Below are 18,705 nucleotides of genomic sequence, written 5' to 3'. Positions count from 1 at the left end.
TAAAAATGTAACCCACAAATAAATAAAGCAGACATTCTATGATAGAAATAAAAGAATTTTTAATTTCACTTTTTCTCTGTTCTTTTCACAGTTAATACTTCTGAGAAGTTTGGGAGCATAAACCAGGGAGTTTTTCTGCTCACTCTGGCCTGGCATACACTTCAGCTCACACACCCAAAGAATATCAGTGAACATACACCTTTTTTTTTCTTTAATTGTTCTTTTAAAAGTCTTGTTACTTGTGCTGTTAGTCTTTCTTAAATAGCAAAACTTTGATATAAACCCCATTCTTTATATTCTGAACTAAAACATTCAGTCACCAGATTCTTAAATCTTGTGTCCGCTGGAACATTTCACTATCACATCCACTGTTTCAATTTCTTATTATGCCCGAAAACAAAAAACTCCCTGTTCATGTAGAAATGTGCCATAACAATAAAAGAGCATCTGTGCCCCAACAAATCCAATGGCATTTGTACTGATCAAGGCTAACCAGTTTGCAGTAGGTTTTCCTCTTAAATAATTGCAATACTATTGTAGAAAACCAGGAATGATTTTGTTTTATTGGTTTAGAACAGAGGCTATATCATATGTTATAAAACCAGCATATATAATCAAATTATTAATCCTTCAAAGTATTTTAAAAATTTTCTTTTTTAACAGCAATTTTCATGAGAGTGGCTTAAACAAAAAGACATTTCTTTGGACATCATCTTACAGTTGTGCTAAAAGCTAAAGGAAGGCAGACAAGAAGGCTGGTCAAAGGTATCTGGGGCAAGATACAATCTCAGCTAAATTTGATGATCCAAAACTATTATGTCAAAGACATGTTTGACCTAGGTAAATGGCTACTTGAGATAGCAAAAGGTAAAGATGTAGACCAGTAGTTTCTGGATGAAAACTAGTGCCTAGATTTGTGAAATAGTCAATGATTTTTCATAGAAGAGAGCAAGTTTTAGAGTACCAAGAAACAAAGGATCCTTGATGACAGTAAGGGCTCCTATCCTTGTGCTTAACAAGACTGAAATTTAATTAATAAGAAAGGATTGGGATGGTGCTGAACTTCTGGAAAAATCTCAGATATCTTTTCCTGGGGAATTCTGTGGATGTAACATCAGAATGAGTTTAGAAGATATTGAGGAGCTGCAGGAGTTGTGTTCCTGATTTATTTACCTTTTTCTGCATGCTATAGAGAAACTGTTTTCCTAGATGGCAACCTCAAAAATTCACAGAATTCATTACCTTTCCTGATAGCAGTCAGAACTATTTATTACAGAAAGAGCTGTAAAAAGCTTAATTAGACAATGAATAATCTGCTAAGAGAAGAAATTTTTTTAGTCCATCAATTAAGTGGTTGACCTTGTCCTGAAGTCAGAATTCTTCATCATTGATATTTACTCATGAGCTTTCTTATTCCTTGCATCCATAGTGTTCAATAATCAAAAAATTATAATAGATTCTTGGAGCCAATGTGTACTTGAGATAATAGGTTCAATTGATATGCAATTTGAAAATCTGAAAAATTACCTGGCTTCTACAGAAGACTATGAAAGTAAAAACTTTAACTTTTCGCAGCTACATTACTAAACTAGAAAAAGAAGAATTGCAAAAATATGAAATAAGCCTTTAAAAAACTACAAAAAGCAAAACTCACACTTTTTTTTTCCAGCTCTGTAGATTTGGAAGGGTTATAGCATAAATTAAAAATGATGGTAGGTCTGACAAAGACTGGTAAGAGTCCTTTGCTGTTTTAGAAGTTATTTCAGACTGACTTGTAAAAAAAAGTGTCAATCCTCAAAAATAAATGTGAATTTTGCTTAGGAATAAATATCCAAAATTCTAAATGGGAGAAAAATAGAAAAACTAGTTTATTCCTACTTTGAAGGATTTCTATCCCTAACACCAATTCTACTTCAAGACATAAGCTAAGGCAAGCTGAAGATGATTTTCATTATATATACGCAAATGTTATTAATGGAAACTAGATAACTTTTTCAATTTCAACAATTTTATTTACTACTTCTACTGTTTATATCTCAATTTTATTGATTAATACAGTTTATTGTGTACTTTCACAAAACAGCTTCATATCTGGTTTCGTTAGTTCCTTTAAGTTTGTTGTTACCAATATATGCATTTTTCTTTCTGATTTTGTTTCTAAATATTGTGAACATAATAATGGCCATACTGGATCAGATACTTCTCATCTAATTCCTTGTCCAGAGAGTTGTCAGCAGAGCATAACAGTGAAAAATATAAAAACTGGGCAAGCAGGAACAGATACTTTTACACAATACCCTCCCAGTCTTCAGCAATTTACCACTTATTGAATTCTCGAGCCAGACATGTTGGTTTTATATTAATAACCTCTAATGCATTTTTCTTCCACTAAATTGTTCAAAAACTCCCCAAATCTGTGGAAAATTTCAACAGCCACAGCATACTGAAATTTCACAGCTTAACTATTCATTGTGAAGAAATATCTGTTTTTAACCTGCAACTTGTTAAATTTCATTTTCACTGTCTACAAGAACTGAGAGGTAGGCAGCAAAACCTTTTCATATTTATTCTCTCCATTCCACTTGTGACTTCAGAGACTTCTACATATCACCTTTTACAGGTGATCCCCCTTCTGTCATACCAATCTTCTGCTCTTTTACAGATTGCTTAATCCTAATTCTGAAGAAATGGATTCTGTGCAACTTTTAGGATCTTTCTGCTTCTTCTGATCTATTTCCAATGCCACCTTTTTGAGTTAGGAGACGAGGAGCTATGTATAACATGCAAAATGCACGGATTCACATCATGGATCCAGGGCCTGTATTTCAACAGTTCATTTACTTTTTGGACTCGTACTAATGACTAAACAGATTTTCTTCACAGTTTTTATTATAACCTCAAGATCTTGTTCCTGAATTGTAATAATATAAATTTAGGATCCTTTTTTTCCCTCCAACTACATGAATCTTTAACCTTTAGCTATATTGAGCTTGTATCCTATTTACCATTGTGTTTCATAAAATTCCTTTGCAGTGGACACTGTTTATAGTAGTGTCTAGAGACTATCACCTCACTACTTACCATCGTTTCCAGATTATTTATCCTCACATTAAACAGCACAGGTCCTAGCACTGATCTATGTGGGACTCTATCAATAACCTTCAACCACTCCAAAAACTCTTTATTTCTATCCATTTCCTATTTTTTAACCAGCAAGTTCTGCATGCAATAGACTCTCCTTCTTTCCCAAAGCTGTTTGGATTCTTTAAGACTTCTAAGCAAGGGATAGTGTGATATGCCATTTGAAAATTCAAGCAGATTATAACAAATGCATTTTCCCTGACAACTTCTTCAAAAGATTTCAGTAAGTTTGCAAGATCAGATTTTGCCTTATGATGTTACATTGACTGATCCCCAGGACATCACATTTATTGATGTGTCTGCTACTTATTACATTTCTACTAATATTCCAGGAACAGGCATCTGGCTTATGTATCTGCTGTTTAATAAGCCTGTCTTGGAATCTTTCAAAAATTGCATCATGTTAACCCACCTCCAGTAATCTAACACAAAGTTAGTTCTTAAGAGAGAAGTTAAATATGACAAAACGCACGGGGGGGGGGTTGCACAGTTTTAATTATCAAAAAGAATGCTGAAGAAAATCATATTTGCACCGAGAAAAATAACCTGAAACAGAATCTCCACAGCTTTTCCACAAGATTCAACACAGATCTCAGTTCTGAGATTAGACCTACAAAATTAGACCCTGGCTCTCATCATCACTAAGTACATCTCACTTTGGCAAATGATAAAGGAATAGTGTCTATGCTAATCTCCTTTTACCTTGCTTGATTCAGCCAGAATGCAGGAAACCTGTAGAGCACATCTAGAATATTTTTACATTAAGATTTACATTACAGTGATATTCTGTCTTTTAAGAATGTTTAATTATTTTAGAATTCCTTTCCCATTTTCTCATGAAAGATCTCTTTCTCTGAGAGATGCTGAATTAATTAGCAACAAAAGACTGTAGCCAGATGCTACAAAAGAGAGAGGAAAGCATAAGCAGTCTTGTGAGGTTGTTTCTCCTACTCTGATAATGTTCATGGTATCACATATTCAGACCCTGCTTCTCCTTATTTGTCTCTACTTCATAGCAACAACAAATAAAAGGAAACTTTCAAAAAAAATTGCCCCTCTTCCTCCAATTTCCCTGTTCCCATGTTCTCCTGTAGTCTGTAACCTTTGTCACTCTCTTTACTGTTCTTCACATTTCCTGGGGGAGAACAAGGAGACACCTCCTCACAAAAAACCCCTTGAATAGCTAAAGAATATCTGAAAAATTTCACTGGTCTTTTCAATCAGAAGAAGAAAATTTCTCCATCTGGAAACAGATTTAAGCATTCAATACTATTTATACTGTCAATATACCAATCAGGAAATACTTTACTTTTTATGCTTTACACCAGAACACTGCAGTCTAAAAAAGGAAATCACTATAAAAAGATTTAGATTGTAATTCACAGTTAAGCTGGACTGCCACAGAACCAGATCACCTGAGGTACGAGGTATAAGCCTGTTCAATATCAGACTGCTAATGGTCATACAATAATGCTCCCCTCCTCAACAGAAGCCTTTGGCCTGCTAGCCAATACCCAAGATCATGTCATGCCTTGTCTGCTCATTCACCTTTGTGTATTGCCCAAATTTTTTCAGGATTCTTTTTTTTTTATGGAAACCTGCTGCACCTTACCACTTTTTACAGACAGTCACTGTTCCAGCAGGTATGTGTTCTGAAAAGCAGCACTTACTAGACTTACATACCCTTTGTTTATAGTACTTACTGCTCACAAGATAATCTACTATCCAAATACAAAATGCGGAGTTAACACAGCCTGGGTTGTGTTCATCACTGACTCTTCCATGTCTGCTCCATACAGTTCCCAGGGTCATAAGAAAAGAATGACTGACCGTGCTGCAAACACAACTACCTCACCAGTGGATCTGGTACTTCTGGTTAGGTAAGGTGACTTTTAGGGCCTCTGTGTCCCTTATTTGGTGCTACATTAGACAGGGAGGTCCTGCAGAACAGAAAGATCCAGGTCATCCTCCTGACTTGGGAGGTGTCAGTGACACTGCACAGGAGGTTCTCCGCCAGTGTTATTTCCGAATGCTGCTCACAAAGTCACAGAGGACTCTGCACATGGGCTTTTCCTGCTGGGTGGTGCTGCTGTGACTGGGACATGTGTTCCCTTCCTGCTGCCTCCATAGCTAGGCATGCCTCCTTGCAGAGGGGAAGACTTTTACTTCAAAGTCTACCAAACCTGGCTGCAAAGCAGTGACAACAGATATCCAGCCGAAGATGGTGCATGGCCACCTGAGACTATGCAATCCAGCCTGCTGATGTAAAAGTCGGGCTTACTGTCGTCGGTCAAGTCACCATGCCTCTCCTTCAGCTCGACAAGCCCACTCAGCTTCCTCTACCATGACTCATAAAGCAGCTCTTAAGCAGCCTGACCTATCACTAGGAAAAGTTCAATCATCAATCCAGTATTTACTAAGTATTGGCAAACTCGTATTTGGCTGCCTGAAAATGAGACAAATATCCACTGGGGTAAGGTCCAAGAATACACGGTATGTTAAAAGAAAAATCGCACTGACAGTTTCATTGCACACATCTGCAGAAGCAAAGGCAAGCAGTGGTAGACAAGACATAAGCTGGGGGAACCAGCTGTATTACTTTCAGCAGCTTGCACAGTTGTGAGGCTCAGGAATCCCTTGGTGACTGCCTTACTAAAAACTTGCTCCAGTGCCAATGTAACACACAGGCACTTATTTAAGAATAGCTCTTCCTGCTTGTAAAGTAAAAGACATCACAAGAGAACATTCCCTCCCCCCACTACTCGCCAGAAAAAAGCCATAAAAAAGTGCATTTCTTTTTCCCCCACACTTCTTGTCTTTTTCTGCCTCGAGTTCCCTGTTACTGCTGCCCAGGTCTACGTGTGACCTTTATAAGACCTCTCTGCAAGCCTCAGAAATTATAAAGTAACTTTCATAGTTACTATGAAGTATGCACTTAGCAAGCTGGAAATCTGCCTCCATTATCTTTTTATGACATTAATGTTGTTTGAGAAACTTACACTGTAGTTTCTAAAGTGGTTTTAATTGACACCAGAACCGATCCTACCTTTTTTTTCCTCATCCACCCTTTCTGTTCATCCATATTTCTGCACTTTCCCTTGGTTTTTTTTTTTACTGGTATGTGCCTTTGTGACCGCACAGAGAAGTAGAAAAGATGTAACTCATATCAGTCCCCCCTTCTGCATTTTCTTCCTAGATGTTGATGGTCCAAACGGCCAGGGCATGGCAACAGTGATAGGAAGGGAGGATTACTTGTACCAGTGCATACCATAAAGAGTGGAAATATGTTCAAAACAGTGTTTGCTCATACTGAAGTGCAGACAGAAGCAGAAGCACCAGCAATGTGCAAACTGTGCAAAGCCTGCAGTTGTTTGGGTGCTGGAGGCAAGGCAGTACACCAGCACCACTGCATTCGCTGAAGTCAGAACAGTTTTCACAAAATTTCTTTTGTAGCCCAGCATTATTTTATCAGCTATTACTCTGACAGTGGCTGTGCACTTAAAAGGGGATGGTGGATGGGGTATGGACTGCAGGATGTAGCTGGGTGGAGTGGGAGACTGCAGACACTGAGCAGGCATCACAGCACCAGAGGCAGCAGTGGCTGCTGTTAACTGCATTCAAGCTTGCAAGAACCCACGCTGAGCAGTGTACAAAGGAGTATCAAAGTGTATCAGAATGTAAACTCAACAAATAACCAATACAACAACTTCACGTCAGCCCTTTACAAAAATATCAGCAAAACTGGTACCCCTGTCTGGATCCAGTTTTAATTTCATTATGCAAAACTCCCCATGATTGTTAATATCAGCAGCAGGTGCTATTCTAGTGCCTAACACTAGGTAAGCAATATCTAGGTGGAAAGACAACTAAAATTCCTGTCCAACAGGCAATGAACGGACACAGGTGAGCTTGCACTTACTAGAGGGAAAAGTCCAAGCTCTGCTACCCCGGCAGTCAAAAAGAAGGAACTGGTCAAAGGCATTTAGTGTAGCTGCAGGGGCCCAGCAGGACTCCAATGAGAACAAACTCTACTAACTTGGCACAAAGCTTTTTGAACAAACACAGTCTTGAAGCATGGAGCGGTGAGAAATACGTCTAATGTGGTCCCTCTCCACTTGCACTTTGGGAAAGGGTGATGTTTAACAACAATCCCTTCCTTCCCTCCTATATCACTTATTTTGTTGCACCATATTTCATAATAGACTTAAAACTTGCTGGGGAACAGTCCACAGACTTGAGTTTCAATTGCTGGTGGATACGTAGAAACAACAACACTTTATCAATAGAGTTGAGATATTATTTAGAGGATTTAAGTTTTAAGGTCTTCTGAAAACTTCAACAGGCGCAAATACCTTTAAAAAGCCACTGTGGTGGCTTTTTACCCTAATGTATTCATACAATATTCTGCACAGTAAGAAGGATATTCTAATCACATAAAACTACTCTCTAGAAGATTCAAAAGGAGAAAAAGAGCAATAGACAAGAAGTGAAACAGAACACTTGGTAACAAAGTAAAAGTAAGAAGTATCTCTGAAGCAAGCACTTAATAGTTTAAAAAACAGCATATACAAAAATCAAAACATATCTCTATAAGAAGGTGAAATAAACACAAGAGACTCCGTTTTCAAATGGTGATTTGTGTGAAAACCTATTGTATTGCAACAGAAAGGCATGAGGCTGGAATGTTCCAGGAATCGCGGATGATGGAACCACCTACTCTAAAGGCACATAATCCACCTATGCAATAGCTTGCTCATTTTTTTCAGGATATAATCAAGTGTCTGTGTAACATGGAAATCTTATTTCCTTAATCAACTAGAACAGCAAGCTGTATTTAAAAAAAGCCCAAAACTTTGCATTTTACAGCCTCTTGTTCCAGTTAATCCGTTTTGAAAATGGAATACTGCTCTCATGTCTTTAACTCTATGAGGACAAATGTTAAAGCCACTCATTTCATAGAATGTAGCACATTTAAACAGAAACGATTTGTTATCCCTCAGTTGTAGGGAAATGGAGCCACAACATACAATTACTGCATCAGACATTTCTCGTGTGCCCCCAGTTACAGCTGTTTGGATACAGCAGCTGGGTGGGCAGTTTGGAAAGGAGAACAGGAATCATCAAAGAGTTACAGTAAGCAGACTCAGGCAGCACTGGGGAAAATAAAGTATACAATAGCTAAAGCAAAGCATGATTAGGGTGGACTGTCTGACTGTAGGAATGTGAAAGGATTTATTTTCAAAGTAAGCCATGGGTAGACTGTTTCAGGAATATTTTTCTGTTCAAAGTTCATACTGAGTTTTTATGTTTCAAAAAGAAACTTTTTTGAACACCTCCATTTACCACTAACCCAGTCTACTTTGATCTGAATGTCATCATTCCTTTGAAGGAACTAAAGCATGCTGAAGGCACACAGAAAACACTGTGTGTTTTTGCTAGAAATTGCATTACTCATGCAGAAGTTATTCCCAAAAACCACATGATTTTGGGGCTTATGATTTTTTCCCTTGCACTCATGAGTAGATGCTAAAATTGAGAACCTTTGTATACTTGCAAAATAATGAGGGACATAATTATTAGTAACTCCTCATGGCTACCCTGATACCACAACCTAACAAAACTGAAGTTAATTCAGTATAATTTTAAGGCTTGCAACTAATTAAGGAGAAATTTGACTCATTATCTTCTTAGAAAATGACACAAATAGCTAAAACAGAATAGGGGGAGCAATAAAAAAATTAACCAATCACCTTCTTAAAGACTGATTTAAAAACTCTGGTTCTCCATTCTGAGTCCTCACTCATAAATGTACAATATGAATATGTGCAGAGGGAAAAAAAAAATGAGAATTTCCGAGTGCAGCTCAGTGAGAATTAACTTAAAATGTATTTCTATGATATAAAGACCAAATCAATAGGAATTTTACATTGCATTTACAGTAAAATTATGTGACTTTTATTCAGGTTTGCATATTTTATATTGTAATTACATTTAGAGTAACAAAGACTAAATCCTCCAAATTATTTCCTTTTAATTAAAGATTACAACAAAGTATTTTATACTAGAACATGCTGGCTGTCTAACTCCTATTCCAGACAAATGAATTTAACTTTCTATTCCTTTATTAAGTAAATAATTAGAAATCTCAGGCCACTTGCTTATGAGAAGGTCTGGATTTATGAATTTCAGGGGATAAAAATCCAAAAAGCTCCAATAAACCAATCACCCAAAAAAATCCTCAACTCCATAAAAAAAAAAAAACAAAAATAGAATAAGCCCGTATTCCAACTACAATTATACATTTATTTGCCTGAAAGAATGCACAAGTAATCAGGCTACTTCTGCATAGGAGAAAAAGTAAATCTTATTACAGAAAAAAACCCTTAACATTATTCAAACATACAAAGCTCTGGAAATGGGCTATCTAATTCAGGATTAGTCTATTTCACGACAGACACATGATAATTCAAAGCATTAAACTGATTGATCACTTAAAATCTTTGACTATGCAGAAGGCAAGTTAAAAAACAGGATTTGAGCCATATAGTGCAAATCACGTAAGATGACCAAAAAACTAATAACTACAAAACTCTCTGGGCCACACGCTTCAGCTGGGCCAGAACCAGTTGTGTGCAAAGGACAGAGAAAGAGCTTGTGCAACCATATCATGTGATATGGAGCAAGCACTTACTTATATTGGAAAGAACCTCTGGAGGTCAACTGCTTCAATCCTCTACCCAAGGTAATCCCCAGAGCTTCCGAGGCTGCTCAAGGCCGTCCTCAATCAAGTTCAGAGAACTCCAGAGATCTTACAGACTCTCTAGGCAACTTATCCCAACATTTGACCACCCTCATGATGCAAATCTTTCCTAATGTATAAATGAAACATTCCTTGCTGGAACTTTTTCTGTTGTCTCACAGCTCTTCCAAGAAGCGTCTGGTTCTGTCTTTTAACTGAAAACAAGATCCACCACCCCAGCCTTCTCTGAACACTGAGGACACCCAGCTCTTCCAGCTTCTCTTTTTACATTATGTGCTTCTGTCCCCTAATTGTCTAGGCAGTCTTCCTCTAGGACTTTCACATAGTTTAATTTTAACTAATTAACAGGTTGGTAAATGGGATGTTATAAGGAACTTGTACTTCAATACACAAGTCACCAAATAAAGCCTCTTCAGTACTTTTTTTTTAATAGGCAGTTTGCACTTGGTGACTCACTGAAATAGCTCCAATGAAAGATTTCTCTCCAACACATCCTTCTAAATATGGAGAACTAAATACATAAAGTATCTGTGTCAGTGACTCTCAAGAAGTCTGGGAAAAGGGCCTAAATTAAGAGCCATTGTATATTTATACTGCAATAAGCTACAGAGCTGTTAGTAAGGTCTCAATACAGCAGGCTGTGTACTTCCATATACAAACTTTCAGAGAACGCAAGTAACAGCAATTCTTTAATAAAAAACAAATGCTTTTTCTTAGAACCACATATAACTCACAATGCTTCATAGGCCTACATTATTTGGTATTACAATTCTGTAGAAGTATTTTTACAGAACAAATGTGTCAGATCATTGCTGAAGAATCACACGTTCTGCTATCATGAAGTCTGCTATATTGCTGTGTCCCAAGACCTGAGCTTTAATATATCAAAATCTCCACCTTATGGGTATAGAGATAACTTCAACTATTTAGCAAATGTGAATGAAACTGCATCAGTCAATAAGTTCTTAAAATGTTAAAACGTATAACCTGTATTATTAGCACAGCCGAAACTTTGGTCTTCATAGTTTAGTAGCTACACATTTTTGCAGTTTCTTTGCAACACTGAAGAAATTCACCATTTTGATAGTCTCTACTCTGCCAGGACGTTTCTACATGTCTGTCTGTACTCCTTCAACACAGCAGAGAGTTTACTGGAGATGAATGTATTTACTTGTCCCCCAGCTGCTTAGAGATCTAGAACAGTAGAGCCATCTGGATTTAAAAATAAAAAATCCTAAAAAAGTAACAATTCTGCAAGTAATTTTCAGAGGCAAGTTAATAAAAAGAATATTTCAGAGGAAAATTCTGTTGCAACAGCATTTACAAGTTGCTACTGTTGAAAATTAGTCTGGATGTGCATCCAGCCTTGCATATATCTTACATACGTAGTAGCTAATAAAAATACAAACACACAACTGCATATCAGAGCAGCACAGTAACAATCAAATCCTTAGTACATAGAAGAGTCCATTAATAAATGACAACAGTCCTAAAATTCCTATTCTTAAGTCTACAATAAACTTTAATAGAACCAGTATTTGATGTAGCTTTTGTGTAAAAACATTGATGAGTCTACATCATGATCTCTTCTCCAAAGGCCAGTTCATAACAGGAAGTATTTCAATTTTTATCATCAGTGCTTCATCTGTGCATCCTACAAAAACATACTATTGCTTTTTGATACAGTCAGTTTTGAGTTTCTACGCAACAGCTTTGATAGAAATATACCATTAGTAACTTTGCCTTCAAAACTTCTATTAGAAATCCACTTAAAATAAAAAGGCAGGGGGCCATTGCTTACCCCAACTAACATCTCTGGAAGTTCCTTGAAGAGGAAGTCTTAAGTGGACTACAAACACAACTCAAACTAATAAATATAACAAATACAATTTTCTCCTCTAAGTTATTTAATTTGTAATAATTTACTACAAGGACCAAAACAGCTGCACACAAACAGGACATGATGTTCCCATGGTCACTTAAAAGTACCTGCTATAAGAACAAGCAGGGCCTGTTTTAAAAGCAAAATTGTATTTATAAACTAGAAAAATCTGATTATTTTCTATGCTGAATTCCAGGAAAAGTGATCATCAGGTGAAGTACTTGGGGGAGATAATCAGTTTCCAACTGATGTTATCCAGCCTATCCAGATCCCTTTGCAGAGCCTTCCTACACCCCAGTAGATCAACACTCTTGTCCAACTTGGTGTTGTCTGCGAACTTACTGAGGGTGCACTCTATACCCTCATCCAGATCATTGATAAGGATATTAAACAGGACTGGCCCCAATACTGAGCCTTGGGGAACATCACTAGTGACTGTCTTCCAACTGGAGGCAGCACCATTCACCATCACTCTCTGGGCCCAGACAGGTTTTTTCACCCAGAGAAGAGTGAAGAGTACGCCCATGCAAGCAGAGTTTCTCCAGGAGAATGTTGTGAGAAATGTTGTCTAAGGCTTTTCTGACAACATCTGCAGCCTTTTGCTCATCTTCTAAGCAAGTCACCTTGTCATAGAAGGAGACCAGGTTGGTCAAGCAGGACCTGCCTTCATAATACCATGCTGGCTGGGCCTGATCCCCTGGTTGTCCTGTACATGCCACGTGATGGCACCCAAGATGATCTGGCCTTCCCTGGCCCTGAGGTCAGACTGACAGGACTGTAGTTCCCCAGATCCTCCTTTCAACCCTTCTTGTAGATAGGTGTCTTATTTGCTAATCTACAGTCACCTGGGACCTCCCCCATTAATCAGGATTGCTGGTAAATGATGGAAAGTGGCTCGGGGAGCACTTCTGCCAGCTCCTTCAGTATCCTTGGGTGGATTTCATCTGGTCCCACAGATTTGTGAGTGTCTAAGTGGCGTAGAATGTCTCTGACCACTTCCCTTCGGATTACAGGGACTTCATTCTACTCCTTGTCTCTTTCTTCCCAGTCAGGGGGCTGGGTACCCAGAGAACAGCTGGTCATGCTGTTAAAGACTGAGGAAAAGAAGGCATTAAGTACCTTAGCCTTTTTCCTCGTCATTTGTTACTATATTTCCCCCCACATACAATAAAGGATGGAGATTCTCCTTGGCTCTCCTTTTGTTACTGCCGTATTAATAGAAACACTTTTTATCAACTCTTACAGGAGTACCCAGATTAAGTTCTAATTGGTCCTTCTAATTTTCTCCCTGTAACCTCACGACATTCTTGTAGTCCTCCTGAGTTGACTGCCCCTTTTTCCAAAGGCCATAGACTCTCCTTTTTTTCCTGACTGCAAACTCTCTGCTCAGTCAGGCTGGTTTCCTTCCCTGCCAGCTCTTCTTTCAGCACATAGGGACAGCCTTCTCCTGCACCTTTTGGATTTCCTTCTTGAAGAATGCCCAGCTTTCCTGGACTCCTTTGCCCTTCAGGAATGCCTCCCAAAAGTTTGTCCATCAGTCTCCTCAACACACTGAAGTCTGCCCTCTGGAAGTCCAAAGTAACAATTCTGCTGACTCCCTCCTTACTTCTCCAAGAATTGAAAACTGTAATTTCACAATCACTGTGCCCAAGACGGCCTCTAAACATCACATCACCCACAAGCCCTTCTCTGTTCATGTCCAGCGGGACACCTTCCCTAGTTGGCTTACTTGTCAACTGTGTCAGGAAGTTATCTTCCAGACACTCCAGGAACCTCTTAGACTGTTTCCTCTTCACTGTTCCTTTCCAGCAGACATCTGGTGAGTCGAAGTCCCCCAGGAGAACAAGGGCCAGCAATTGTAAAACTTCTCCCTGCTCAGAGAATATTTCATTTGCCTCTTCAACCTGGCAGGATGGTCTATACCAGACTCCCAACCATGCATACACAACCCTACCGACACCATAGTTAAGTTCTAGACAATACAAACAGTCCCAAAAACACAGGGCTACCCCGCCACCTCTCCTTCTTTGACTATCCCTTCTGAAGAGTTTACAGACCTCCAGTTGTGAATCATCACACCATGTTTCCCTAATGGCAATTATATCAGTTTTCCTGATGCACAATGGCTTCCAGCTCCTCCTATTTGTTGCCCATGCTGTGTGCATTGGTGTAGAAGCACTTCAACCAGGCTATTGATACCACCTTTTTTGGGGGAGAAGTCCTAATTCCTTTATGACCAATCTCAGATGCTTCTGTCGTTTCTAACACATCAATAACCCCTGGTCTTTGCTGCTACATGGATCTCCATCCCCTACCTCCACTGAGATGGAAGATCAAAGGGCATCAGTAGCACACCATCCCTCAAATATAGGTGTGCTGCTCCCAGGCTTATCTCTAGCAAGCCTGCTTTTATCCCTTTTGCCCTTCAAATGTAGTTTAAAGCTCTTCTAATGAGCCCTGCTAACTCCTGTGCAAAGATCCTTTCCTCTCTCTGAGACAGGTGTACCCCGTCTGTCGCCAGCAGACCTGGTGTCATGTAAACCAACCCATGATCAAAAAACCCAAAATTCCGTCAGTGACACCAGACTTGGAGCCAGGCATTGATCAGCTGCCTTTTGCTGTTTCTTCCCTCATCTTTCCCTGCAACTTGAAGGATAGAGAAATACACTACTTGTGCTCCAGGCCCTGAGACTTGCCCTTCATTATCCTCAGACTTCTTGTTGCAAATTCATTGCTGCCTACCTGAAAAAAAAATTAAAATTGATAATGGATATTAATCTGAGGGCCATACCACAGTAGGACACTTTCTCTTCACATCTTTAATCCAGGCCTCAGGGAGGCAGCAGACTTCCCCAAGAAGCAGGTCCTTCTCTTTGAACCTTCTGTTCCTTTCAGAACGGAGTCTCCTATGACAATGATATTTTTTTGCTTTGTGGGAGCAGTTCTGATGCAGAGTATAGGTCAACTTAACCTTGGCATCCAAGCTAGATGAATCATTGTTCTTGTAGCTGTTCGGTTTCATGTGCAGAGACTCTGAAGTATTATGTGAGGGCATGTGGGAAGGTAGGGTAGTCATAGAGGAGACACACTTGCTGCACTGGGCAGGAACTTGTCACTGTTGCCCTTATCCCTTAAGTCACTGAATTCAGCCAGTAGCAAGAAGATAGAGAATCCTCCATGACACGTCTACTGTGAGTTCTTCAGGTGTGTCAAAATGGTAAGCACAAGCAACTGGGAAACTCACTTAGGTAGGGAAAATCCCCAGGAAATTTAATAAAATTTTCTCCAACACTGAAGCCTACACATAAGAATTATTTTACAATAATTAATAATACACTACCTTAGTTGTCATGATGTAATATTTAAACTATACTAACTTATTGTCAAAGAATAACATTACTAAACTGCAGGACGTGTGCAAATATTGATTTCTAGATGTAAGTTTATGCACTAATATAAAACTGACTTTTAGAGGATTCATTTTGTCCGTGGGTCTTCCTTGTTACAAGAGTAACTTTTCTTGCAACACTGTCACACCGATTCTCCATAAGGTCACTCGAACCATGAAGGATCCCAAGCATTCAGCAGCAAGACCCTTCTATTTCCCTGCAGTAATCCATTTACCTTATTTTAACTGCAATTATTCTCCAACAGGCAAAGTTCAGAATTTACCTGCTTAAAAATATAAATGTAAGAAAAACCACCAAATGAAAATATCTCTTAAGCAACTCCAGTAAAACTCCTTATAGAAAATTCAAGGATATTAGCAGTACTACAAATAAGCTTTAGGTCAAAAGAAGTGTTTGCCTTATCTAAAACAGTTAAAAACTGTTGCTCCTTGTCCTGTCAATACAGGTCCTGGTAAAAAGTCATTCTCCGTCTTTCTTGTAGGCTCCCTTTATATATTGAAAGGCTGCAACAGCATCTCCTCAGAGCTATTATAATGGTGTTGAAAACAGAATTTTCCATGTAATTTTGAACATTTCAGAATTTCCACAGGGCTGTTTTTCAAGCAAAACAGATCTCTCTTTGCTATGTATCATTACCAATTATGCAAATACAGTAATGTGATTTGAAACCTAATTGGTTCAGCACATGTATCAGTAACCTCCAGCTTCTCAATTTTCTTTCTCACTGGCATGAGTCACCTTAGCAAAGGTGACAAAACTTCAACAGTGACAACCGCAGAGAGCAACTTCTAGTTATCAGATTGCAAGGTGACGTTAATAAACTAGTCAAGTAACGGTAACTATATGGTATCCAAACAGCAAAACTGAACCAACTAACCAAACAAAACCCTCAAAACCAAAACAACCAAAGAAATCCTTTCAATACACAAAACAAAAAAAGCTACCCCCCCTAAAACAAACAAACAAAAACCAAAAAAACCCCCACCAAACAAAAAACTCAAAACACCACAAACCCTGCTAATCAAACTAGTTAATGATTAATAAACAAAGCTCTATTACTGAAATAAAAAGAAACATAGTGCTAAGCAATCACAGCAGAGGTGTCACAGACCAGGAGTGAGAAACTGCTCGGGACAGAATAAATCAACCACAGCGTTAACAAGGTCTTATATAGTGAACAAAGACATTATTACATTTTCTAAAACCATTTTTACAGTTGTTCAATTGAATAAAACCTGACAACTTTAGAAGGCATTCCCTTTCAAATTTACATGCTCAGTTTTCTGTAATTTTCTGGAGTGTGTAGGCTACCTAGGAACATATAACAGATACATGTAAACTCATATGCAATATGTAACTACATCCAGGAAACTCCGTGTTTTTTTCAATAAGCCCAATCATGTACTTACATATGTACATACTTAGTCCTATCCAGATGTGTTTGGCACAAGTAAAAATTAAAGGGACTGCATAAAACTTACTTGCTCGATTTTTGAGTTTTGGCTATTGATATTATTATTATTATAGTGCCGTTGTTGTTTTTTTTTGTTTTTCTTTCTTTTAAAACTAATTTTCATATACACATATATGAAGAGAGGGCACCACCAATATTGTTTAGCTTTTTAGTACATTTATAGTAATATTGCAATTCAGGAACAATGTATTGTATTATTAAAATACTTTATTCTTTTGATTGAGGACTAAAGTAAGATTTGTTGAAGAAAGAATTGCTCGCGTACAGAACCACCAAAAGTCTTGGAATTAAAGTTTCCAGAAGCCTCTTCTGTAACTTGGTCTCTGATTTGTAAGGACAGCCATTTACTCTTCCCATGTCCACAAAAGAAAAAAAAAAAAAAGAAGCTGCTATAAATTCTACCAGTTCACTTCTGTGTAGACATCTTAATGAAACAAGTTCTAAGTAGCCACATTCTAAGTAGTTGAAAAACGCTGTTGCTTTTCTTATGACTAAAGCCTTTCCCCCTCCCTCCAAGGAAGAAGAGTAATTTTCCCCTATACGCAAGAGAGATTAAAGAGAAATTAATCCACTACGCTTCCTATTGAAAGTCAAAGAGATGAAAGGAGAAAACAGGCATATATGTAAGGAAGACACAGTCTCTTCTCATTGCTAACCTCTACAGCCAAAATCCTCTCAACAGTGGTCTGTCTCTTGTTAGTGAACGTACTTAAATTACAGCATATTACTGATGTTATGTCTGCAACTAAAACTCCATTTCTGGAACCCTTAAGCACAGAAATGCACTCAAAGAAGGAGCAATCAAGGACAGTTAGTCATAATGGAGAGATCCATGAAAACAATACAAGCTGTAGTGCTTTACTCTGCCGAGCATGCTTTCGTGACTGTATTTCCTCTGCATACTATCTGAACTGTAAATAAGAGACAGACTGAGTAATCATAAATTATTTAGATTAATTTTTAAAAGTTGCCCAATCTCCAGTATGTGCTTAGACATGCCTGAGAGAGCGATACTGCTACTTACATAAAACTGTTACGGTATCAAGACTCAATTTTTAACTCGGAGGGGGGGTGGGGTGGAAATCCCACGAGATCGCGAGCGTTTGATTTCATTCAAGGGTTGCTCTGACGGCGTTCCCCAGCCAGAAAGCCAGGTCACGCTGTCACAGTTCACCCCACCGCACACGTTCCCACTCTGGCCACTCATACTTTTTCCCTTCTGCCTTCCGGGCAGGATTTCCAGGCTACAAACAAGGCGGGCACGAGCCCAGCAGCAGGGGCTGGCTGAAGCCAGGCCATCGGGTAGCTCCAAACTTTCCGACGGTCTTTGCCGCCCCGGGTCTGCTGCTGCCGACCCCCCCTCGACCCGGCCGGTCTCCGGGCGAGGCCCCCTGCCCTCCGCCGGCCGAGAGCCGGGGCTGGAGGCGGCCTCTCTGCCCCCTAATCCCCCAGCCCAGCGGCCACCGTCTCCCCGTCTCCCCCTTGCCCCCTGCCACTCCAGCCTCGATAACCTGCCGCCAGTTCACCTCGCCCACGGCCGCTCCCGCCTCCCCCGCTCCTCTCCCCTCGCCTGCCGAGGCGCCCCCGGAGCCGCCTCCCGCCTCCCGGCCCGGCCCCCCTGCGATGCGGGCGCTGCCGCCGCCCCGATGTGCCCGCGGCCGGGCTCCCCTCGCCGCGCCCTCCCGCAGCCCCGCAGCCCCCGCCCGAGCCTCGCCCAGCGCCGCAGGGCACTCACCGGCTCCTCACAGGAGCTCTCCCCGGCCCTTCCCGGCGCCTCCGCGCCCACCACCCAGCGCTTCCATGTGTCCAGCGGCCGCTCGTCTCTCCCGCTCCGTTCCGGGTGCGGCGCCCTCTGGAGTGCCCACTCCACCGGGAGCCCCGCGGGCAGCCGGGGCTGTCACTCAGCCCGCCGGGTTGCCCGGCGCGGTCAGGGCGCTGCGGCTGCCGCCGGCTCGCTGCCCCTTTGTTCGGCGGCGGCGCTGACAGCGGCTGCTGCCGGCGGCGCTCCCCGGGCCCGGGCGGCCGCTCCGCCTCGGCG

General features: G+C 40.1%; 1 protein-coding gene across 4 annotated transcripts in view; it reads right to left on the bottom strand.

Moving 5' to 3' along the window:
* The window catches only part of ANKIB1 (ankyrin repeat and IBR domain containing 1), an 84,562-nt gene extending 65,881 nt beyond the window's left edge, over positions 1 to 18,681 (bottom strand). For 2 of the 4 annotated variants that reach the window (XM_027684823.1, XM_027684825.1), the window contains exon 1: positions 18,403 to 18,680. The gene's annotated coding sequence lies outside the window, so the exon portion shown is untranslated. Of the gene's footprint in view, positions 1 to 18,402 lie in introns of all 4 variants that reach the window. The other 2 variants (XM_027684826.1, XM_027684827.1) reach the window with 2 other exon arrangements.
* Positions 18,682 to 18,705: the final 24 nt, after the last annotated feature.

The sequence above is a fragment of the Neopelma chrysocephalum genome, unplaced genomic scaffold, assembly GCF_003984885.1.
Source record: "Neopelma chrysocephalum unplaced genomic scaffold, ASM398488v2 Primary Assembly neopelma1_67, whole genome shotgun sequence".
NCBI lineage: Eukaryota > Metazoa > Chordata > Aves > Passeriformes > Pipridae > Neopelma > Neopelma chrysocephalum.
Note: the sequence above shows the minus strand (reverse complement) of the source record. Positions and strands in the feature narration are given on the sequence as shown.